We start from the raw sequence: 25,660 nt of genomic DNA, 5'->3' as shown, positions 1-25,660 counted from the left end.
AACTAAATGTGTAAATTTTAACCCTTTACCAATTTCACCCAATAATTTCAGAAATTCAATTCTTTATTTTATTTTTTTTTAAGATTTTTATTTATTTATTTAACAGAGATAGAGAGAGAGCATAAGTAGGCAGAGCAGCAGACAGAGGGAGAGGGAGAAGCAGGCTCATTGCTGAGCAGGGAGCCCGATGCGGGGCTCGATCCCAGAACTCTGGGATCATGACCTGAGCTGAAGGCAGCTGCTTAACCAACTGAGCCACCCAGGTGCCCCACAATTTTTTAGTTTAAATAAAATCAACAGTAAGTCTGCCAGGTAAAAAAAAAAAAATCCATATTTCCCTATGACATCAATTGCAGAAAATGAAACAGAACACTCTTTCAGCAGATTCTGATTCTTTAAAAAAAAAAAAAAAAAACAACAAAAAAAACAAGAACACAAAGGACCATCTCACACCCAAAGTGAACTCAAGACTCAAGGACATTAGAAATGAGAGAACAAGCTCAAACACCTCTGTACCTCTTTCCCCAAAGGGAACAAGGTGAACTCTCTTCCTGCAGAGCCTGAGCCACATCATCCTTTGAATTCAGCCTCTTCTCCCACCTGACCTTTACAGCCACTTTCAAGCAGCAAAAAGAAATTCCCTGATTGAAGCGCCAATGGGGAAGGAAATGTTCCAGGAAAGGGAAGATGCCAACAAAGCTCAAAATTCAATAACCCAAGTACTTGGGAGGACAAAGTAATTTGACTTTATTAACTTTTTCTATATGATTAAAGCAATTGCCATTACCTACAACTTACCATCTTTGACCTCTGTGTTCCATGGACCATTTTTAGAATCCTTTTGGAGACCTAAGATGCTAGATAGGTTTGAGCTCAGGTGGTTTTTTTCTATTTCAATTCTCAGATTACCTGCCTTTTCAGTTCCTTCCCAACTTTAAGGGTTGGTTCTTCAAAAAAAAAAAAAAATAGATTGTGATATCACTTGTTTTTTTCTTTCGATTTCATTTACTATATCCATCATGCTTTTGCTGCTCAATAAGTATTTAATCATGAAAATGTGCATAAGGATATAGAGATGTACATGACATAGGACAATGGAAGAGTAAATAATAATCCCAGACAAGAACGATGAAGGTGAAGCAGTGCAGTCTGCCATAAAAGTCAAAAGAATGAGAACAGTAGGTGCTAGAGGCCCATAGAGGAGGAAGTCACTGTGGTCTGAAAGGACTGGAAAGATTTCATGAAGGAAGTAACACTGTTGGGTACTAGAGAATTTGGATAATGGAATGAAGAGGTGAGGACATCCCAGGTGGGAGAAATTGTGAGTGAAGGTGTGGAGAATGGAAAATCTAAATCACATTTGGGAAACAGAAAATTTTTCATTAATTAATTAAAATAAAAATAAACCATATTCAGCCAGGAGTTATCAGTGTGGGGCAGTATTTCCCAAAGTGTGCACCAGGTAACATTGGAGGTACTAAAAGATTTTAGATGATACAAGGAAAATCATTTTATATTTTAACTTTTTTTTTTTTTTTTGAAAGAGAGAGAAAGAGAGGTGGGGAGGGGCAGAGGGAGAGGGAGAGAGAGAATCTCGAATAGGCTCCACACTTAGCAGAGAGCTTGACATGGGGTTCGATCTCATGACCTGAGCCTGAATTAAGAGTCGGATGCTTAACCGACTGAGCCACCCAGGTGCCCCAATTGTTGTGCTATTTTGAGCAAGTCGGTTAACCTTCTGCAATTACGTTTTCTCATTTATAAAACGAAATTAAATTAGAACAGTGGTTACAATTTTTGTGTTTTTTTTGAGATTCTGTGAACTACTAAAATTTCAAAGAACAAAAAGAGACATGAAAGAAGGCTTGAAACTTAATTTTGCCAAATGTGGCAGGGATTGGTTAATTTGTCACTAATCCTGCTGCTTCTTCCTCCTGAGCACATAGCTAACCTGTATTTCCCAGCCTAATTTGCTGAGAAGTTTGGCCACATAGTGAGTTCTGGACAATGAAATGGGAATAGAAGTGATGAGCTCCAATTCCAGGCATGGCCAGTAAAAACCTCGCTCCTGAAATCTTCCTTCTCTTTCTCCTGGAGAAAGGAGACTTTGGGAATCTAATTGAGAACAGAGCCACAAGATGGAAGGAGCCTGGGTCCCTGAGTGAATGTGAGTAATGCTTCTTTTATTCAGATTTTACTTGAGGAAGACATGAACTTTATTGGGTTTAATCCATGGATATCTGGGGATTATAGCAGCTGTCATTACTTACCATAAGTCACATACCAAGTAAAGACATTTTAAAAATACCATCTCCTATCACAAAGAAAGGACATTTTTACATCAAAATTATAGGAAGCATACAATCTTAGAAACTGGAACAGTCCTTCAGATTGAAAAGCTAGCTTCATGAAAAACTCATTGCCTTGAACCTGCTTTTTCTCATTTTACCATGAATGTATGAAAACTTCATTATAGACAGTCACTGGCCCTTGACTAAGCATTGAACTTTAGGACAGATGATTCTCCACTCAATCAGAACTCAAGTAACAGGCTGAATTCACCTGCTCAAATAAAGTTGTCAAGAAGCAGCCTCTCTCCATCTCCTGGCTCTGCCATCCTGTGTTGCTTCATTTCCAATAGGGTAAATTCTCATGGTGGGCCTCATTCCTCCAAGCTAACATGAGCATAGTTCCAGGTCCAGAGGGGAGCAAAGCCTAGCTTCCTGTCGTTTCTTGACAAGTCCCAGCATCAGTTCTGCTCAGATCAGCGTGGATCATGTCCCCACCACCAACCAAACACTGCAACCCAGAGGCCGGGATGGGCTACATGGCCATGCCTGGGTCACATACAAGGCTGCGTCCCCAAGGAAAAATATGCATGTTCTATTACCCAAAGGAAAGAGAATAAGCTCCACAAGGCCAAAACAACAGATACTGCAAATTCCAATGCCTCTCCAGCACTGAAATCCTGTTTGTAACTGGGGCAATCTGATTTGAAGAAGCTTACAGAATATTCATAGTAGCCTACGGTATTCCTCACAGCTGGGTGCCATAATGCTGCGGACGACCTTAAGCAAGGATTCTGCCCAGCTTATCAGTGGGATTTAAAACAAAATGGGGGAGGGGGCGCCTGCGTGTCCCAGTTAGTTAAGGGTCAGACTCTTGGTTTCAGCTCAGATCATGATCTCAGGGTTGTGAGATTGAGCCCCACAGGAGCCCAGGACTCCGTGCTCAGCACGGAGTCTGCTTGAGATTAGCTCTCTCCTTCTGACCCTCCCCCTCACTCGTTCGCTCGCTCTCTCTAAAATAAATAAATAAATAAATCTTTTTAAAAGAAAACGAAGTGTAGAAGAATCAGTTTACAAAGCAGCACTTTGAAGATCAAAGAGTAAATGAATAATAATCAATCAGGCACATATTTCCCAAAATGTGCTATTATCCATATGAAGATAGATGTAGATGCCCAAATTCTTGGGCTTAGGCAGCCTTACTAATTTCAAATGTGAGCTTTGGTTTTTATTTGGAGCATAAGAACAAATGAAATAAATTTGGGATAATTAAAAACTCGGTTTCTCCATCTATCATAGTATTTTTATATGCTACTAGTATCAGTCCATCTGCGAGACAAGACTCAAAGACATTCAGCCCTTAGTATCATCAAGGCCACATCATTTTTTTCCTCCTCAGTCTAGTGCCCCCCTCCTTCTTAAATAGGTGATTCTTCATATCATTAAATGTATCATTAAATTTTACTTTACCCAGATTAGTACAAAGTTCCAGGCTTTCAATCTAAGCTCTTTTGAATTTAGTATCTCCAAATCCTTTGAAAGACCTGTGCCATCATTTTGGTTCCTTTTATCCTAATTATACAAGAAGGCTAGATTTATATTCCTATTTTTCAACAATCTAGCCAAGTCTCATAAAAGGTAACCCAGCATATACCTCCAGAAATAAGTGGACAATGAAGAATTTTCAAACCTGGTACAGATAAAAACTATATCACTCTCCATTATGTGGTATTTTTCTTTTCATCTCTGCTATCATTAATTCAGTCAAGAGCCCTTCGATATGATTTCTCCACACAGCAATGGATTTGTTTCTGTTCTTTCTGTCCATATTCATCTCTTTCAGGCAGATGTGAAGGCCAACTTCTGCCTTTATTACTTCAAGGCTATCTCTGCCCTGAATCACCACATAACACTGCTCTTTCATTTTTTTTTCCCCTCAACGAGAAGAAAAAAATCTATAGTCCCACCTATTCACTTGCTTTTTCTAATGTATCGTAGCATGTGAGGTCAACTTCTGTTGTTGAAATATTGGAAATTCTGAAAACATTCACAATTATTAAGATGAAAATTAAATGTATGGAAAAATTTAGAGTTTTTTTCTAAAGAGATCTGATACTTTTAAAGTATTGTCAAATATCAAGGGATAAGGATGCCTGGGTGGCTCAGTGAGTTAAGCATCTGCCTTCGGCTCAGGTCGTGATCCCCCAGTCCTGGGATCGAGTCCCATGTCGGGCTCCTTGCTCAGCGGAGAGCCTGCTTCTCCCTCAGCCTGCCCTCACCCTGTTTGTGCTCTCTCCCTCTCTCTGACAAATAAATAAATAAAATCTTTAAAAAATATATCAAGGGATAACCAATCACTCATCCTTTTAACAAATACTTATTGATTCCCTGAATGTGTCAGTCAGTGTGCTCTGGGAGCTGAGGACACAGCACAGAACCAAGCACTAGCTCCTACCCTTACAGAGATGATATCCCAAAGAAGGAGCAGGAAAGAAACACCAACACAATTGTTAGAAAAACTGGGTCAAAAGCTAGAGAGTGCCTGATGGAGAACACTGTTATGGAAGTCATCTCTCAGGACATAACATCTCAGCTGAGACCAGAGGATGAGAAAAAGGCAGTCATGCTATGAAGTTGGGTGGGGACAAACGTCCAGGCAGAGGAAACACATATGCAAAAGTCTGGAGGCTGGAAAAAGTTCCCCAAAGTCACAGGCTAAAAAGGAGACTGGTGTGGTTAGGTCATTATTTTCACTGATCTCTGTAAATACCCAATTCAGAGACATTATTTCTTGTCTTCATTTACTGCACCATTTCAGTTTCATGGTTAAGTCACTTACTTCTTAACTTTAATTATGACTTACTTTACTTATGCATTTAGGTCACTGTGAATTCTCTGAAGGAGTTTGTCTTTACCACTAGAGAAGCCTTTCGAGAGTCAATGTATTAAAAGCATCTGCTACCACGCCAGTGGTCAGGAAGAGTTAATAGACCTCCCCAAATATCTGGTTTACTGCCAAGAAATCCTGCATACCCTGAGAGAATCTGGCTGGGTATTTGTAGCCATCTGGTATTTAAAACAAAACCCATTGTGCAGAACTGGCCAGTATTTTAAGAATACAATACACCCAATCTAGGTTTTAAATGCATATACCAATTGAATTAGGCTGCACTCATCTTTGCCTTTGAGTGCCCTGGTTTTAATAACATTTCAAACTAACAAAATGTCATGTAAAAAAGATGGAAGGAGCAGGGTTCGATTGTCTCGGCAGGATCCTGGTGTCTGCTCCATCTGCTTCCTGTAAGCACTGGGCCAATCAGGAATCAGCCAGTCTGAAGATGACAAAATGCTGACTGCTTGCCCTAGCTCTGCTCCAGCTCTCTGGCAAGTGGGAGAAGAGGCTTCCTTGACAAGAAATGGGGTAATCATTGAGAGGAAGGACTATGACGTCAGGAGGACCTGAGTACAAATTCTAGGCTGCTATTCACTGGCATTAAGACCTTAGTCCTTAGGTAACTTACCTAACCTCTCGGAGCTTCACTTTTAGCAACTATAGAAGAAGAAGGATAATAACTACGTATTTGATTTGTTGTGAAATTAAGTACGAGAAATAAAAATAGCTGCTTCTAACACAATAAAAAGGTCTAGAGTGCCCTGCTTGAGATACAATGCAAAACGCTTGGAATTTACAAACGATTTCAGGTGCCCATCACTTAATGGCACTATTTGCTATTTGTAACTTAGGAATAGCCAACCAGCTTTATAAATGCCTCTTAGTCTTCACACCAGAGTAGACTCTGTTAAAATGCCAGGTTTTCTACAAAGAAATAATACTGGACTTGAAATATTATATTAAAGCAAGAACATAGAGAAAAACAATTCCTAAGCATTTTACAGACTCCTCTACTTGATCTGTACACCTCCCTGAGCCCCTGATGATAGGCTTCTGGAGGCTAAATCCCAGCAATGTCCCCAGCGAGCTCTACCTCTGGATCCAGGTGCCCTCTGCCTGGACATGGAGAACATCAACGGCAAGCCTTGAGTCACTAGCTGTCTTCCAACCCTTGTAATCCCTTGTTGACCTGTGTCCCAAGGCTTGAGCCACAGTTTGGTAATGGGTTATCTGAAAAGCACCCCCTGCTCCAGGAGAACTTCTCAAGGAAGTGGTCCTGGGGCCAATGGAAACACTTGAGTTTATGGCAGGGGCAGAGTCTACTTCCTCAGCTGCCAGATCTTCTGCCTCCCCCTGACCTCACTTTCTGCCACTCTGCTCCTTACTCCTTCTTTCAGTTTTCCTCATACAACCTGTTCTTCCCTGCCTCAAGTCTGAGCACACGCTGGTTGTTTTTTTTTTTTCTAATTGAAATGCTTTTCCCCAGACCAGCTACACCCTTTCAGGGCACACTGCAAAATTAAAAATCAGGTGTTCTTATTCAAAACTCATTAATAATTTCAATATGGTGACAGCAGAGCTTTACACCAAGCGTGGGACCCTTCTAAGCTTGGGGACCTGAGCAAATAAACAGGTCTTACACCCACAAAAACTGGCCCCACTTTTCTTCTGCTCTTTACATAGCTGGCTCATCATCACTGAGGTCATCATTTCTAGTTATTCTCTTTCAGTTTCTTTTTTATTTTCTTTATAGCACTTATCACAATTTTCGATGTTAAATAATTAGCTTACTTTTTTGGGTCTAGCTCCCCCCACCCAGCCCCCTTTTACACTATGAGCTGCATAAGGGCAGAGGCTACATTTAGCCTTGACCACATGGATCTCCAGTGCCGACAACTGTGTTTGGCATAGTAGACACTTAATAAATATATGTTGTGGTGTGCCTGGGTGGCTCAGTCGGTTAAGCATCTGACTCCTGATTTTGTCTCAAGTCATGATCTCAGGGTGGTAAGATAAAGCCCCACGTCAGGCTCCACACTAAGCAGGGAGTCTGCTTGAGATTCTCTCCCTCCGCCTCTCCCCCCACTTGCATGTGCTTTCTCTCTCTCCCCAAAATAAACCTTTTAATAAATTAAAAAATACATACATACACACATACATACGTACGTACATACATGTTCCATGGTTGGATTAATTTATGTTTCTTTGCTTTCAGCTACAAGTTACTTTTAGCAATTGAAATCCTCAGTGCATAAAATAGCTTTAGACTTGTCAGAGAGAAAGCAGGAACCTCTAAGAGTGATCAGTGCTTGACTTGAGTCAGTGTAATGATATTCTCTCTTCCTCTGAGAAACTGCCTCTTGTTTCTCCAGAGATGGCTTGCTTTCTAGAATCATTTCATTGCTTTTAAGATTTCTGATCTACCCAAATTTTCATATTTTTCTTCTATAAAGGAAACATCCCAGTCATTCTATGAGGTATATTTAGAAATGAAAAAGATGGATATGATGATGTCTCTGTGCAAGAAGTGAATGAGGAGTTATTCTGACACCAACCAGTGTCCTGCGGACTGCAGTGAATTCTGACACTGACCACCCAGAGTTAGCACAGACCCCACAGGTTAAAGAGCCCAGTACCTAACAAGACACTTCACACACCAGCTGTAAGTGGAGTCCCCAGGCCACGCACACTTTCTGACCAACTGGCTATATACTTGAGTTCTCTGGGGGAGAGAAGGACAGGCCTCTCGGGCAGGTTTGAAGTGGCTTGAGAGCACAAAGAAAGAAGACTGGCCTGGGTTTTTATTGCCGTTAGGGGCTTGAATCTCCTGCAAGTGCCAAAGGAGGGAAGGCTTTCTTATCAGCTGGCGTAGATGTGGGGCACAACGGGAAGAGGGAAGGTGACACATAAAGGTTGTTGGCAAACACCAAAATACGGAGTCAGACTTGTCATTACACGTACTAAAGTAGACAGAATGTACTAGGCTTCCCCACTCACACATCACAGAGCTTCAAAAATTATCATACAGTTTTTTGTTTCTTCTAAACTTCTTCCTACTTCCCCACCCCCATCAGATTATTTTGATGTAAATCCTAAGCATCAGACCATTTTATTTACAAATATTTCACTGCATATCTCCAAAATACAGATGTTCCTTTTAAAATACAACTATAATTTCATCATTAAACCTAAACAAATTAACAATAATTCCTTAATATTATCAAATACTCATTCTGTGTTCATATTATTTTTAAAGCTTCTTTTATTGGAATTTGGATCCAAAGACCATAATTATATTTAGTTAATATGACTCTTCAGTCTTCAATAATTTATAGGTTCCTACTATATCTAATTATTTTTCCTTGCAATTTTATTGCTAAAGAAACCAGGTTGTTTGTCTTATGGATTTTCCCCATGGTCTGACTTCTGCTGTTTGTATTCTCAATATGTCTTTCAACATGTTCCTCTTCTCCTTTAAATTGATGGTAATACCTAGAAGCTTGATCACATTCAGGTTTGATTCGTTCCTTTTTTGCAAGACCATTTTACTGGGGTTACTGTAAACTTCCATAAAGAAGTACATGATATCTGAGTGCTTTTTTATGTGATGTTAGGAACCACTGATGGTTGGTTCACAGATCCATTAATTCATTAAGGGTTGTAAAATGATGAATTCCTAATTCTATCATTTCTTTTTGATTACTTAAAATACATAAGAAGGAACTTTTGTCAACCACTTGGTTACTTGGAGGTAGAGTACTATAGGAGAATTAGAAGAACTGCTTGATTCTTTCCCTGTATTTATAATGAGTTGGTGTCCTTGTGTCCTCAAAAGGCAATCTCTGAGTTTGTTGGAGGCTTTCTTAATTTTATGGTTTTAAATACATGGATTTAAAAATATTTGCTTTTATTATTCTCATTATCAAATTTATGACCTTAAACTAGGGAGAATCATTTCAAGTTGGCTCTTGAGTTCATTTGCCACAATCCCAGTAGCCTTTGATAACACTCCTGCTTGTTGTGACAATGTAAATCTTCAGTATTTCCTTGGACTGGAGATTTCTCCAAGACATTCTTGCCCCTTTAGTGGGAAATTGTCCTTAAAATCACTATCTGAGAGCTATAAGTACTTGTAGCTATTGGGTTGGTATTGTAGAATGGTTTGTTTCTGTTTTTGTATTTCCATTCTTATTTCAAATTGATTTTTTAAATTCTAACTCCACTCTCATTAATTTTTAGTTTTCAGCTTTACAGTATTTTAATGTTCTTAAAGTAGTTATACTACAGTTTGCAAAATCATCTTTAACTGACCTAAGTCTAGAAGAGTATTTTATCTTCTTCCAGACAATGCAAGGACCTTAAAATAATTTTATTCCATTCACTTCTTCTCGTAAAATACTGTTGTTGTCTTATAGGACTTTAAAATATGTGTATTTTATTTACATGTTTATATAGTGTTATTCTTTCATACTGTTAACATTTATTTAGATTTACCCTTTTTGGTGCTTGTGATTTTTTCGTGCATCTCTAAGATTTCATCTGAGATCTTTTCTATTTTCTTTAGTGCAGATCTTCTGGTGATGAATTCTGCCAGTTTTTATTTGTCTGAAAAAGTATTTTATCCCCATTTTCTTTAGGCTGGAAATTATTTTATCTCAGTAATTTGGAAAATGCTACCCCACTGTGTTCTGGAGTCTATTCTTTTTTTAAGTTTTGTCTTTTTACTCTGCTTACTTTGTAAGACTTTTTTTTTTTTAAGATTTTATTTATTTATTTGACAGAGAGAGACACAGTGAGAGAGGGAACACAAGCAGGGGGAGTGGGAGAGGGAGAAGCAGGCTTCCTGCTGAGCAGGGAGCCCAATGCGGGGCTCGATCTCAGGACCCCGGGATCATGACCCAAGCCGAAGGCAGACGCTTAACTGACCTAGCCACCCAGGCACCCCACTTTGTAAGACATTTTTATTTTTGACATTTCTTTTCATCAATTATAGCATGATGTGTCTAGGTGTGATTTTCTTTGCATTAAACTTGCTTGTATTTCTTCTCAAATCTATGGCTTGAGGTCTCTTTACCAGTTCTGGAAAAATCTTCAGCCATTATCTCTTCAAATATTTCTTTTGCCCTTCTCAATCTTTTTCTTTTCTTCTGGGATGTCAAGGAAACATGTATTACTTTTTTCTATATTTTTTTTTATCTTTCTCTCTTTTCAGTATTTCCAACCTCTTATTCCTTCATTCTAGATGTTTTCTCTGACCTATCACTGTTTCTCCTCTATTCAGTAGTATCTGATCTTCTAAGTCCAACTTTGTGTCATTAATTTTATATATTGTATTTCTCATTTCTTTTCACTTAACTTTCAGTTCTTTGCAAAGGTTCTTGATCTTGTCTTTTATCTCTCTTTCTCTCTCTCTTTTTTTTTTTTTAGATTTTATTTATTTATATGACAGACAGAGAGCACAAGGAGGGGGAGCTGTAGGCAGAGAGAGAGAGAGAGAGAGAAGCAGGCTCCCCACGGAGCAGGAAGGCCGATGCAGGACTCGATACCAGGACCTCAGGATCATGACCTGAGCCAAAGTTAGATGCTTAATTGACTGAGCCACCCAGGCACCCCTAATCTCTTCAATCAAATTATACACATGGTTTTGAATTCTATTATCTAGATTCTCTGTGAATCTGTTTGTTTGTAGTTTTTAGTTGTATTGTCTAGTTTCCTCATATGTCTTTTATTTTTTACTGAGTGCTAGATATTGGAAATTAAAAATAATAAATGTAACTTGAATCTTATTAGAATATTATCTTTTTCCTAAGAGAATTCACTTTTACTTCTGGTAGAGATCATGAACACTGCAATTTTAGATTTGCTTGATACAAAAAGGGATTAAAATTATTTGAATGATCTGGGCTTCAGTCCCCGAGAGCACTGGTCTAATTTCCATACACCCTTACTCGAGTAATGCATGCAACTATGGGCTGCCAACCCAATGCCTAGGAGTTTGTCAGAGACCTTTCTCTTTTCATTTTCCACCCCAGCCCCATGAGTTTGTTAAATATTTGCTCAGCTTTTCAGGTCCTCAACCCACATTTCTGAATGTGGCAGGCATCATTGTGGAAAATGCAGCCCAAATATTCAGAGCGTAAACCCTCTGGGTTTACCTATCCTGGATCTGAGTCCCACAATTCTTTGCGGCCTCAGTGGTTCTCTGATACCTTCAAAAAGACTACTTTCATACTCTGTCCACCCATTTTAATTGTTCTTAATGGGAGTATTAGTCCAAATTACCCTTTCTGTCCTTATTAGAAGCCAAAGGTTGATGTCTATCTATGCTTTTAGATGGCAAGTATAGCTAAGGTAAAAGTTAATTAAAGTTGATCTGTAAGCTAAAAGAGTATTCAAAAATTTTAAATTGAAAACTGGTGGTACATTAAATGATTCGAGGTGACAGACTTTTTTTTTTAACAGTTATGTATTGATTGTACAATTATCTTTTCTTTGTGGAAAGTTTAAAAATGAGTTGGTTTAAAGAAAAACATTAATGAGAGAAAAGCCGGTGCTTTGATGTGGCAAAAATCATTGCTATCTTTCACAAATAACTGAAGTTTGAAAATCTGAAATAAAAAAAAGATCACAGGCAAATAGAGAAATGGGAGAGAGATTCCTTTCTTGGCTTTATTCAAAATATGTTAGTTACTCATCTTAGTCCCTAGTTCATAAGTCAGTTAGCATTTTCAAACTACCTTAAATAAACGTATCTGCCAATCATGAATTTACTTCTCCAAACCACTTTGCATTGGAAAAAAATACTTTAGGAATAGCTATTTATTTTAATCTATTAGTTTATAAAGAATTGCCTTACAAGGATAGTATGGACTGATTCTGTCTTGCAAGGATATGTATCATTGATTCCTCCTAAGATGTCCACTAAAATAATACATACCATTCCAGAAGATCCTCCCTCCCAGGGGAAGACAGGAGAAAAAGATGGGCAGACTTGAGAGAACAAGCTCTTTCTGTTAATTTTATTAGAAAAGATACCAGTTCCTCCTTCTTTTACTGACTGTACTTCTAGAATTCTTTCTCCAACTTTCAGATTGCTCAGCATCAAATTTTGCTTGCTTAATGGGATATATATGTTGTTTTTGTCTTCCAGTGTCCCTCTGGAAAATCATCTCTCCCCCACCCTTCATGTGTTCCTAGTTGGGCTATCTATCAATCATTATGTTCCTGTAACCCTGGTGGGTTGGTCACAGACTAGGTATATTAGTTTCCTATTGCTGTTGTAACAAATGACTACAATTTAGTGGCTCACACAATACAAATTTATTTTCTTACAAGGCTAGAGATCAGAACTTCTAAAGTCAAGGTGTCACCAGCCTGCATTCCTTTGGAGGCTGTAGGAGAATCCACTTCCCTGCTTCCTCTGGCTTCCTGAGGCTGCCTGAACTCATTGCCCCATGACCACATCCTCCATATTCAAAGCTAGCAGCATAACCTCTTCCAATCTCACTCTCACTCTGAACTTCGCTTCCATTGTCACATCACCTTCTCTCTGACTCTACCTCTTCTGCCTCCCCCTTATAAGGGAACTTGTGACTACATTGGGCCTAGCAGACTAACACTGGATAACTTTCCCATCACAAAATCCTTAATCACATCTACAAAGTCCTTTTGCTTAGTATGGTAACACATTCACCAATTCCAGAATTCAGTCTACCACACTGGGTCAGTTAGGATACCAATAGCCCTGACCACAGAGGTTTTTGAAGAATGAGCGTACAGCCCAATCAGAGACAATGAGAGAATTTTCTAAGGTTGATATGTGGATGTTGAGAGATTCTCTCTTCCTACCACGATTGTTTATCAAAAATGCTATGCATGGCCCTCTTGCCTGACACATGGAAAGAGATTGAAGCAGACTCAAATTAGTCTGCAACAATTAGAAGCAAGGAATGGACAGGTGTGTGGGAGAGAGTGGGGAAGGCCACACCCCTAGCAATATCCTTAAAGTTCCCTTATCTAGTAGCTTCTGAAATAGTGTCTCCACCCATGAACATCTCAGTACCATGATTCAATTCATTCTCTTATTAATTAAGCTAATTTGAACGGGGATTTTTTTTTCAGACAGAAATTGCTTATCTGTCAACTGATCTCTAATCTCTAGGTCAGATGCCAGGTCAGTGTATTACTCAGACTTAAATGATTCAAATGAATCATAGGGAAGACCTTATTTTACACTCAAGCTTTTTGTGGTTAGAATTTCTGCTGCTTTTCTCCACATAAGAAAGAAAGGAAAAGAAAAGGCTTCATGTGGCATCTTTCCAATGAGAATATAACAACACCTTTCCTCCTGTGCCACAGTCTTCCTCAGTGGCAGATTTCTTTACCAAATACCTTTGGTTTTTTAGCCATAATTTTCTTTCTGGAAGGACTCATTTGCTTAATCATCCACTAACACTCATTTCTGCAAACTGGGTTGAGATACTGGCTACATGGAGCCAAAGTGGTTTCTTAAAAGAGCTGTATATTCTTTGTAGAAAACAGAATTCTCAACAAAATTTAACATGGATTTTGTGTGTGTGTGTGTGTGTGTGTTGAGACATCAAAATTACTTTCATCATAAGGTGCAACATTATTTTTCTCCATTTAGCGGTCTTCTTCACGGACAAGCTTATTCCATGGAGAAATAAACGTCTTCAGTTTGGATCAGTTATCAGTTACATAGATCTATGAGCCTCTCCCCACCCCAACACACACACACACACACTCTTTAAATTTTCAGCATTCTATATTCTTAGTTACATTTCTAACTCCGGATTACTTTCCATTTGTGATTTCTAAGGTTTATTACATAATCAGCTTAATATATCTACCTCAAAATTTAAGCAAGTGGGGATTACCAAGAGGTCCAGTCTGCCTTCTGTGGTGACCCTGGAAACTGCTCGGCCCAGACAAGGACAGTCACTGCCACCAATGGTTTTGGCTCCTTTGCCAGCATGTTTGCTGTGAGCTGACAACATTTATATCTGACTTCTGCTAAAATTAACCTCACTTGGAATACAGTCTTTCTGTTTCATCAGTATAATTACTGGCCCTAGAGTGCCTTCCCAAAGCTGTTGTTTATAATGATTCATGTAGCAGAAAATATACAACTTCATTCTCGAGAGCCAAGCAATGACAATTCCATCCTGTGGCAGAGAAAATGCAAAAACAATCAGTATAAAAACCCAAAGGTAAAGAAGATCTCTTCCTCTCTGAGTGAATCATTTTTTGGTGAAGGAAATACACACAGGCACACATGCATGCTCCTGCACTTTGAAACATCTCTCATTCTAAAAATCAATGACCAGCATCTGTTTGGTGGCTCATCTCATCCAGGTTATTTATAAACTGGGTGAACCATGGGTGAGGGCAAAATGAGGGATGACTTCTGATATTGTTTCAGGAGTCATGAGAAGACCTTGACCTTCCTCCAAATGCTTTCTTTGTTCTGGTAAATGACAGACATGTCACCATCAGTGCTTCATTCCTTTAGCAGTTGAATGTGGTCAAAATGCAACACCCCTGAGGCAGGTTAGCATTCAAACTTCATCTTCCTCTGTGTTTAGGATAGACAGATTCTTCCCAGCATCAAGTTTAGCTTGAAGCAGCAGCTCTCAACGCTGACTATACATCAAAATCACCTAGGAAGCGTTTACAAAACACAACTGAAAGTGTTCTACTTTAGACAACTGAATCAGAATTTCTGGGGGTGGGGCTAAGGCACCAGTATTTTTTTTTTAATTTTCCTTGCCTCTGGAGACATGTCTAGCAAGACGTTTCAGTGGATGAGGCCAAAGAGGTTGCTACCTGTGTTCTCCTTTAGGATTTTGATGGATTCCTGTCTCACATTTAGATCTTTCATTCATTTTGAGTTTATTTTTGTGTATGGTGTAAGAAAGTGGTCCAGTTTCATTTTTCTGCATGTGGCTGTCCAGTTTTCCCAACACCATTTGTTGAAGAGACTGTCTTTTTTCCACTGGATATTCTTTCCAGCACCAGTATTTTTTAAAGTCCAAGTGCTCCTGTAACTTCCAACATGGGGCTATGATTGTGAAGCTAGAGAGTTTAGATATGAGAAAGGAATGGAGAAGATAGGAGCCAGGCGTCCAATGTGAAGGCACAGTGTGTGCACACTGACAAACCCCTCCCAGGAAGAAAGGAATAAAAGAGGGACAGACCTGACAAGGCTGTCCACATATGAGGGACAGCTTGTCTATACTCAAAACACCCCCTCCACCCCCAAATCTGCTTATATGCGCTCTAGGTCTATTTGACCAGTGGAGGTGGTCCTCCATCTGTTGGTGGGGAAGGGAGATGTGACCTAGGTAGGCCTTGCCGATTGGAGCACTGAATCCCTCTGAAAAGTGATTGGTTTGAGAAACCCAAACTGCGCCAGGCTGAACCTCAAATCCTTCAGATACAGAACTTTTACTGAAACTACTGGGAAAGAAGCTCTCTTTCCACTGAGATTGCTAAACTGCAAGATGAAAGTCTAGACCTGCTAGTGCTAGCCACCATCCTGAGGGGAGAAGCCTGAGAATGAAGCCAACATGGAGGAAGGTGCTCCGGGTGAAGAGAGCCAATCTTAATGGCATTCTATGAACACTGGATCTTACCTCATATATTGCCTAGACTATGGTGGTGGGAGCTAATAAACTCTTATGCTTGAGTCATTTTGAGTTGAATTATCTATAAATTGCAACAAAGAAGAATTCTGAATAATTGACAAGTAGTCAAGCCCAAATGAGTCAATGAAACCTCTAGGTCAGATCTGTTACTGTCCCACTCTTAAGATAGACCTGGTTGAATCAAAAGTGGTAAAGGTTACCGTAAGCCATAGAAAAGAAATTGAGATTCTCAAAGTGTTTCAAAGCTAATATGTTAGACTTTTCATTTTAGTTGCAAATAAATATCAAAAAGAAAAGTTGTGCCTTTAACTATGTTCCTAATTTTAAGAAAATCTACTCAGTCTTTTTTTTTTTTTGCTATTTGGGTTAATCTGAGCTAGATTAATTATAGCATCAGTTAATTATTACTGACACTTAACCTCCTATGGTGAATCAACCTCTCATGAAAAACTAGTTTACAAATTCAAGTGGAAAAAAAAACCAATTTTCTGCAACACACATTCTAATAAATTGGGTTTCTATATACAACATAGTCGATTCTGGAACTACAAATCAATAATCTTTGAAACTACTCAAATCAGCATTGTAATATTTTAGGAAAGCTGAATGCCCTTCGCAGCAAAGAGAAACAAATATACATTTTTATGATAAGATATAGAATAAGTTTATATTTAACTTATATTTTATAGTCACTGTCTTGAAAATATTTGTCACCTTCACTTTATCCATCTAACATGTAATGGACAATTCAAGTCTTGTCGTCTCAAATCTCATGCATCAACAGACTCCCATTCTTTCCCAGCTCTTTATAAATAATTTCTAGTTGGAACTGGAAATCCATCAAATTCAGTTATACTTTTTAACCAAACTTGATTTAAATAAAGGATTATAATTTTCTAATTTTACAGGTCTGTGGTTGAAATACTCCAATCTTGTGTTTCCCTGTGAAGCAAGCAAATAAGACTTTTGGATAAGGTGTTAGGAAGAGTGGAGGAATGAGCTTAGAGCCAAACCATGTGAGTTGATGGGTCTCAGGCACAGGCTAAACCACAACCTGTGGATGTGGGTGTCACAGGTCAAAGTAATCATGTGGCCCCTATCCTAATTGACCCTCCTTAAATTTGTTCAACATTTAGTGATGTGTCATCTGCCCGCATGCAGTTTTGGTTTATTGGTTGTTTGGTTCCATGTTGTGATTGCTGTTGTTTTAATTTCCACTCAAGGTCACTGCTTTCTTCAGCAGGAATGGGACTAATTAATGTTTCGGTCATTATGTAAGAGGCAGCATATGGAAACCTGAAGTAACCTGTTCTGACTTATCCCAACTATATCTTAACATACCTTAAAAACTAGTGACCTGACTGACCTGCTTTCTGATCCTGCCTTTAGCCCCATCATTCCTGGTTTGGAGCAGGCCATGGTGTAGACTGAATCCTAGTACTGGGATAACTATTGTCCTTGAGCCTTGGGATGTTTGCTCTGGGATTTCACTTCCTGAGGTATGTGCATTCTGCCACTAATCCAAAGGGAGGGAGCTCACAGAGCTCTGACTTCAGGTCATCTTCACTCCCTCTCATCCTGACTTGTGCCTTTGATCCCATCCCATAGTCTCGGTCAGACCATAGCACACAGCCAGCCCATCTCTCACTCTAAACATTTCCTAGGTAGGAGTCAGACACCAGTCGACTATGTCCTCTTAACTTCAGGGGACACATACCAAGTTCTCCAAGTGATAGATAGCATGGAAGTCTTGAAGCCCCTTTCTCTTGGCTTGGCCTACAGAGGAAGTACCTACACACATAGAACTTTTTTCCCCTTGGGGGCTAGGTCTCTAAGGACATCCTCCTCACAAATTCTCCTTGATCCTAAACAACTAACTCTTTTTTATCCTGGAGGTGGATGAGATATAGAATCCTATAACTCATGTATATGTAACTGATTTTTGGACACTTACTTGGAAATTCCTATAGGATGCTATGGCTCACAGAGTGTTACCTATCACCTAAGGGTTCATCCCACAACTTCCATTTTAATTTCCTGTTTTAGCAAGGACTAATATAGCTAGCCTACAGCAGCATCAAAACCCCGTAAAGTCATCCAGATAAAAAAATTAAAAGATTCTTTGCCAAGCATATTTCGAACAGCATCATGTCTCACCTGGAGAACAATCAGGTCATGACCACCTTGTGCTCTATTTTTCATCTCTGAGGTTACATGCCACTTTTAGGAAAACTTGGCAAACATCGTTGCCTTAACTCATACTAAAGGCAGAACCACCTCGGCTGCCTGAAATAACTCACTCCTTGATCTACCTGTAATAGTGTCAGATTCATTCCCCAAAGAATGCTTCATGTACTGCAGACTAAAAAGGCACGGTTCAGCTCAGCAGGACTTCGATAGTCAAAACTACTATAAATAAATACAAGTCACTTTTCTACTCTAGGAGTTTGATAACTTGACTCAATGCACCTTTACAATTGTGTCTTCTAAGTAACAGGACAGATAAATCCATGGTTGACATGAGATGAGGCATATGATCTTCTCAATACTTACAGAGGCAGAACATTCTTCAATTATTTGGGGAGAGCAATTGTAAAAATAACACAGCCTCATATTATTAAGAATTAGTACTAACCAGAATAAAGAACAGTGGTTTTTTGTTTGTTTGGTTGGTTTTTGTTTGTTTGAGAGAGAGAGAGAAGAAGCAGGGGGAAGCTGCAGAGGGAGAAGCAGGCTCCCGCTGAGCAAGGAGCCCGAGGCAGGGCTCGATCCCAAGACCCTGGGATCATGACCTGAGATGAAGGCAGTCGCTTAACCAACTGAGCCACCCAGGTGCCCAAGAACAGTGTTTTACAGTCATTATTTTTGAGTTTGGTCTGGTTTTATTGATCCTTTTACTTATATTAAAGATAAAATTTTGCCTGTGGATATCCATGGACCTATTTTCAACAGAAAACATTTGGTAGGTGCTGGAGATGCAGAGATGAACCCAAGGCCAGCTGTGTACCCAAGATATCTCCGGTTCCACGGAGGAAGCAACACAGCGTGGCAGTGACAGTGGGATGCACTAAGTCCTAGAGTGAAGCCACTTACAGAGGGCAGAACAGAAAAAAAGTCACTTAGTCTGAGGCATTCCGGGCAGACGGAGTGGTATGTGCAAAGGATATGAGAAGTGACAATTCATGATTTATTTCTGGGATGTGGACTGGTTCCACAGGCAGAGGAGGCTGCCCTGTCAGCATCCCTGTCTGGGTTTGCTTGAGTCTCGGGCACACAACTACTGGCTGCCATTGATTTGGTAAGCTGAGTAACAAAAAAGGGACACGATCTGTGAGGGCTTACCACGGACAAGCAAGTAACTGAGACATCCTGAGATTATCTTGGTATTCAGGTTAAAGGTGCTTCACAGGGACGCCTGGGTGGCTCAGTCGTTAAGCGTCTGCCTTCGGCTCAGGTCATGGTCCTGGGGTCCTGGGATCGAGCCCCTCATCGGGCTCCCTGCTCAACGGGGAGCCTGCTTCTCACCCTCCCCTTGCCCCTCCCCCTCACCTGTGTGCTCGCTTGCTCTCTCTCAAATAAATAAAAAATCTTTTAAAAAAATAAATAAAAAATAAACGTGCTTCACAGAAAAAGCCCTCTCACTTTGTTGTCTAATTCATCAGAGAAACCGTGCTCTGTGTAGCGGACTCCAGCCCACCGAAACAATACACTTTGTCTTTCCCGGGGCGTCCTCCGACTGACCCAAGCCTCCAGTCAATCTCCCCATTTGATCCTACGTACAGCAACTGGTGGAATCATGTTTTCATTGTTTTTAAAGAAAAGTGTTTTAAAATTGAAAGTGACTCGAAGGTATCCTTGAGAAACCTTCACAACGCCTTTCTAAGAATGTTGGAAAGGGGGAAAAAAAGAAGTTCAAAACACTTACAGAAATTGGAAATTGCTTCTCCTAACCGGGATATTTCCTTGATGTAGGTTTCTTCCAGGCCACCAGCAGCACCTGGAACTTGTTAGAAACAGTTTCTCCAGCCCCGCCCCAGCCCCGCCCCAGCCCCACCCCAGCCCCACCCCAGCCCCACCAAATCAGAAACTCACGCTGGGGCCAGCCTTCCAGAGTCTAACAGGGCTCCAGGTGATTCTGATGTAGGCTCAAGTTTGAGAACCATTATCCCAGAGGAATAACTAAGGGCCTGGCAAAGCCCACAAGCCCAAAAATATGCTTATACAAGACTGCTGGTTATGTTACGAAAATGTTTATCGTTTAAATGTATTCCTTGGGATTAATGCACAAGCCCCTTAGAATGACCATATCTTACTTGGGGAAGTCACAGCCACACACTCACCAGAGAGTTACCTCAGGGGGCATCTTTCTCCTCCAAACCTCTTCTTGTGTTGATGAGAACACTGAGGCCCAGAGAAGCCAAGGAATGCGTCCACAGCAGAGGGCGAGGTCTAGTCTTCAGACTTCTTGACACAAAATTGAAGGTCTGCACAACAGATACTAACATAATTGCACAAATATATTTAGTTCCTCTAGCAAAAACCAGGCATTCAAAAAAATGGACCATAGTGAAAATAGTTTTATTATTTCTAAGCTTTTTATTTTTTGTATTAGGGAAACTAATACACATTCATGTAGGGAATTTAGAATTAATAAAACTCATAAGAAGGACAAAAATCAACTATAATTATACCAAGAGAAAAGTGCTATTAACATTTTAATGTGTGTACATGTATATGCATTATGTGTGTATAAAGACTATTTTGTAACAAAATTTTTGCACATGCATGAGACATCCTGAGATCATCTTGGTATTCAGGTTAAATGTGGTATTCAGGTTAAACGTGCTCAGTGGAATGTTTTCATTGTTTTCAAATAAGTGTATTTCAAAATTAAAAGTGGGGCCCCTGGGTGGTTCAGTCAGTTAAGCATCTGCCTTCCGCTCAGGTCATGATCCCGGGGTGTTGGGATCAAGTCCTGCATCAGGCTCCCTGCTCAGTGGGGAGTCTGCTTCTCCCTCTCTCTCTAGCCCACCCCACCCCACCCCCACTCGTGCTCTCTCTCAAATAAATAAATAAAAGCTTTAAAATAAATAAATAAAATTACAAGTAACTTGAATATATATATGGAGAGAGAGAAAATAGAATATACATATAGAGAGAATTTCTATATAGGGAGTATGTAACACATAGAATTTATGTATTTTTTCACTTAACATTTCTTTAGAGAACAAAATCACCATTTTAATGATTGACTTGTGTTTCATCAGACTAAATTTTTTACCTTTTCTTACTTTTTACATTTATAATTTTCCAACATTTTGTTCTAGGAATAGGAAAGAGGTACCCAAGAAGGGCCCTCGCCAGCTGGAGAACTGAAAGCCCCCAGGCCCCTATGGAGATACTAAGATGGGCAGGAGGAATATTTTGGGAGATGTGGAAATCCCCAAGAAAAACTGACCATTCACCATTTTCCCAGGCATTGTACCATGTATAGACGTGGCTGCCTCAGAAAGAGCGCATAGCTTCATCCAAGGCTAACACATGCACTCACCTCTCTGTCTCTCATAACTCTGAGAAGCTACTTTTCTAGAACTTCAGTCAAGTGATAACAAACATCTTCAGTGCTTCATTTAACTTAGGGCGATTCAATCAAAACGGATCTTCATAAGAATTCTTCAAAGATAAATGCAATACACCCTTTTTCTAAATATTTTTAATCAATGCTTGTTGTTTCCTCTCATCTGAATAAAATTCCCTTTTTTTTAACTCAGCGCTAAAACAATGTTCTCAAATAATGATGGATGACCTATTTATATCATATGAAAAAGAGTATATTGCTTCTAATCTACAAGGCTATGTTTAGGTTGCTCAGCTAAAATGTTCTCCAGTTATAAAATATTTATAAAGTAATTTTCCTACGTTTTGCCCTTTCAACAAGTTTGCAATTGTAAGCATAGTGTAGTGTTGGGTAGGAACTACATTTACATCTTATCAGTTTGACCATTTTCCCAAACAAATAGCAGTCTTTTCCCAATGGGTCGTTACTCAACATGATAATGTTTATTCTTAATTCCATCCAAATTTTAGAAAGAATTTCAACACCTGTTTTGCGTGATACATTTTTTTTTAATTGAAATACTCTGGGGGCTCCTGGGTGGCTCAGTCAGTTAAGTGGCCTTTGGCTCAGGTCATGATCCCAGCGTCCTGGGATCCAGCCCCTTGTCAGGCTCCTTGCTCAGCGGGGAGTCTACTTCTCCCTCTCCCTCTGCCTGCTGCTCTCCCTGCTTGTGCTCTCTCTCTCTCTCTGTGTCAAATAAATAAATAAAATCCTTAAAAAAAAAAAAAGAAATATTCTGATCTTCAAATGGCCACTTTAATTTTCACACTTGCCTTTTTAACTCTTGGCACCATTTCTAAAGATTTGGATTTTAAGTGTCTGTTCAAAAAGAAGATTCACAGAGATTCAGTCATGCAGAGCTCCAGTGAAATAAGACAATGCTTCTTTTCTGAAAGGCCAGGTATTCCAATGTCCAACTTGAGTCTGAGTGGAAGAACCCATCTCCTGAGCAGTTGGTGCTGACCCTGGCCCCATCCCTGGGTTGGGAGAGGGAGCTACACTACGCAAGTCCACCAATGAAGATGCCGTTTACCTCTTAAAAATTTCAAGGAAATTAATTTCTGAGCTTTTCACTGGGACGCTTCTCAAAAACAAACTTTCTGAGGCAGTATTTCTGAAAGTGGTTCACTATTACCCTGGGATGATAATAATTGTTTTTCAATTTAAAATAAAATAAGATTACCTAACTATATAATGTTTGGAAATGGTTAAGCAAAGGTGAGCAGTTCGACATGCTAAAATACCTGCAGAAGAGGGGGAAGAAAGGGTTGCAGTGGTTCCCAAACTTATCTGACCATGACCATATCTTCCTTCAAAAAAAACAAAACTATTAAATGTCCCAATGAAGATTTGAAGCCAAGGTCAAAGGTCAATCGTCCCTTCTTCTATGTCCTGTTCCAACATCACCTCCACAGCTTTTACTGACAATTCTGTAGATATTTCCACCCCTTCAGCTCTATTCTTTCCGAATTTACATCGGCAGGGATTCACCCCATGTGTTGGAAGGCCTTTACTATAATGAAAGAGTGTAACTGCTTTCTTTCCTAATTCCTGCAAGAGGACAGGTCTCTGCTCCTGATGTGTTCCACGGTGCTACTTTATCTCTTCATACCTTTCCCCAGGGGTCTTTCCCCCATGTACACATATTTTGAGTTGAAATCAGTGGAATTTTTTTTGTAACATAATTTAATTGTCTCTCCGGCCTCTTCCATCAGGAACTATGGAATGTGCTTTGCTTCCTATCAGGGGAAAGTCAAGTTAGATAGCCAGTTTCTTGCTGTGGCAGGTGGGGGTTAGAAGAAACCTACTCCCCTGCCAAGCCTCTGCGACCACCCCACTACACCTGATACTTCTAATCCCTTTATCTCTGTCCCCAGAACAAGAAGTCATGTCTGTTGGCCTCCTGATACCTTGGTGGGATCGGGAACCTTAGTAGTGACAGCTCTGTCCTTTCTCTGGATTAAGGATCCTGGAATCCAGTTTGAAATGAGAGAAAAGTCAATGTCTTATGTAAAACATACTTTCCAAACTTGCTTCCACTGTGCCTCCTTGGACCTGCCCTGGTACTAATACTGAGTCCCAGAGAGCACCAGTTCCTGCAAGGTCCCTAACCACTAACCCCACCTCAAATTCCAAAGGACTCTAGGGCAACCAACCACTGAGGAGCTTTCCAAAACTCAGGACTTTCAGGACAAAAGCTGGGAAGGTCCTGAACAAACTGGGATTGGTCATTCTGTTCTCAAAGCACCTTTCCTGGTAAGAGCACAGTCTTTCCTGGTAAGAGCACAGAGTCAGGGTAACAGAACCTCCTTTCTAGTGATTCCCACTCTTGTCTCTAGGGAGCTAGGAAGCAGCTGGAGCCAGGCCAAGATAATGATCTAGTGGGGAGTCTGGCTCCTCCCCTTCCTCCCTCCTCCCCTTCAGCACCTCCCAACAACCCCCAGAGCCTCTCTCTCTCTCTGACAAATAAATAAATTAAATCTTGGGGAAAAAACAAAAAAGTTCAATCTTGGGACAAGTGGCCAATGGCCTGCAGAGCAACACAGCTAAGTTTTATTGTGACTGCTGCGACCCATTCCTCACCCATGACTCTCCATCTGTGAGAAAGACACACCGCAGTGGTAGGAAGCACAGAGAATGTGAAAGACTACTATCAGAAATGGGTGGAAGAGCAGGCTCAGAGTCTGATCGACAAAACAACCGCTGCATTTCAACAAGGAAAGATACCTCCTACTCCATTCTCTGATCCTCCTCCTGCAGGGGCAATGATCCCACCACCTCCTTGCCCGGTATGAGGTCAGCGCCCCATATGGGGGGCCCTCCCATGATGCCAGTGATGGGCCCTCCTCCTCCTGGGATGATGCCAATGGGACCTACTCCTAGAATGAGGCCTCCTACAGGAGGCCATAGGCCAATGATGGTAGGGCCCCCAATGATGAGACCTCCTGCCTGTCCCATGATGGTGCCCACTCAGCCAGGAATGACTCGACCAGAAAGATAAGGAGAGACAGGAACCTCTTTATATTCATTTTACATTACTTATTCTACTTCACCAGGAGATCATAGTGCTGTGACTCTGGGTGTTTTCTCACAGCAGGACAAGGAAGACTTGCTCCCCCTTCCTAGCAAAGAGAGAATAGTTTTTGCAGGGGAGTAGTAGGACAAAAAAAAAAGCAATTTTCATTTGTATTGTGAAATGTGAAAATAAAATTGTCTACTGTTTTATTTAAATTAAAAAAAAAAGACTTCAATCCAACCCTCATAAGCTATCCCAGATTCCACACAATGAATTTGAATTAGTCAAGTTTTACTCAGTGTTATTTACATAGATTCACTTATTCATTGTTAAAAACCTAATGTTGGGTCACATTTGCATTGTCTCTCAAAAATTGCATTCTTAAACTGAATTTGCGAATATTAAAAAGTAACTATGAAACATGGTTTAAAGGTTGAGACAGAGGGGACTGGAGACATTTTGGTGGAGAGCGTGCTTTCACACGCAGGTCGCAGGCTCGCCCAGACACTCCCATGCCATCGCCTGACCAGGCCAGGCCAGCTCTGCATCGGACCTCTCACTGCCACCCCTCTACCACCTTCCGCATTTCCCAGCCCCACACAGTCCCCTCCCCAGTGAACACTACTCTGGCCTCAGCTGTGGCTAGAGCCAGAATCAACAGAACCTCCCTGGGACTTAGTAATATGAGTGAAGAGTGCACGTGACCACCAGGTTTGCAGCATTTAACAGGAAGCAAGATGCAGATGGAAGGCTGGGTCTCCCTGACAATAGACAACTTCCACAACGGTGTCCAATAAGGCCAAGTGTTGGCAAGGATGGGTAATGAAATAATCTGCTTTGTCCATTTCCTAGTCTAAATTGTACTTTCTAACCAAGGGTACTTTAGCCATTTCTTGTAGTATAGTTTATTCATCACCAGGTTTAAAGTAAACAATAGAATAAAAAGCATAATTAAATTTAGCCCAAAACCGCCTTAAGAGAAACTCGGACAGGGGCGCCTGGGTGGCTCAGTCGGTTAAGTGGCTGCTTTCGGCTCAGGTCATGATCCCAGGGTCCTGGGATCGAGCCCCGCATCGGGCTCCCTGGGGCTCCCTGTTCCACGGGAAGCCTGTTCTCCCTCTCCCACTCCCCCTGCTTGTGTTCCCTCTCTCGCTGTGTCTCTCTCTGTCAAATAAATAA

The 25,660-nt window shown here is 40.4% G+C and overlaps 1 pseudogene; it reads left to right on the top strand.

Moving 5' to 3' along the window:
* Positions 1 to 656: 656 nt before the first annotated feature.
* Positions 657 to 24,632, top strand: LOC145722434 (U1 small nuclear ribonucleoprotein C pseudogene; annotated as a pseudogene).
* Positions 24,633 to 25,660: the final 1,028 nt, after the last annotated feature.

Source organism: Leptonychotes weddellii, chromosome 7 (genome assembly GCF_054177405.1).
Source record: "Leptonychotes weddellii isolate Sample4059 chromosome 7, ASM5417740v2, whole genome shotgun sequence".
NCBI lineage: Eukaryota > Metazoa > Chordata > Mammalia > Carnivora > Phocidae > Leptonychotes > Leptonychotes weddellii.
This window is presented reverse-complemented; position numbering and strand designations above follow the sequence as displayed.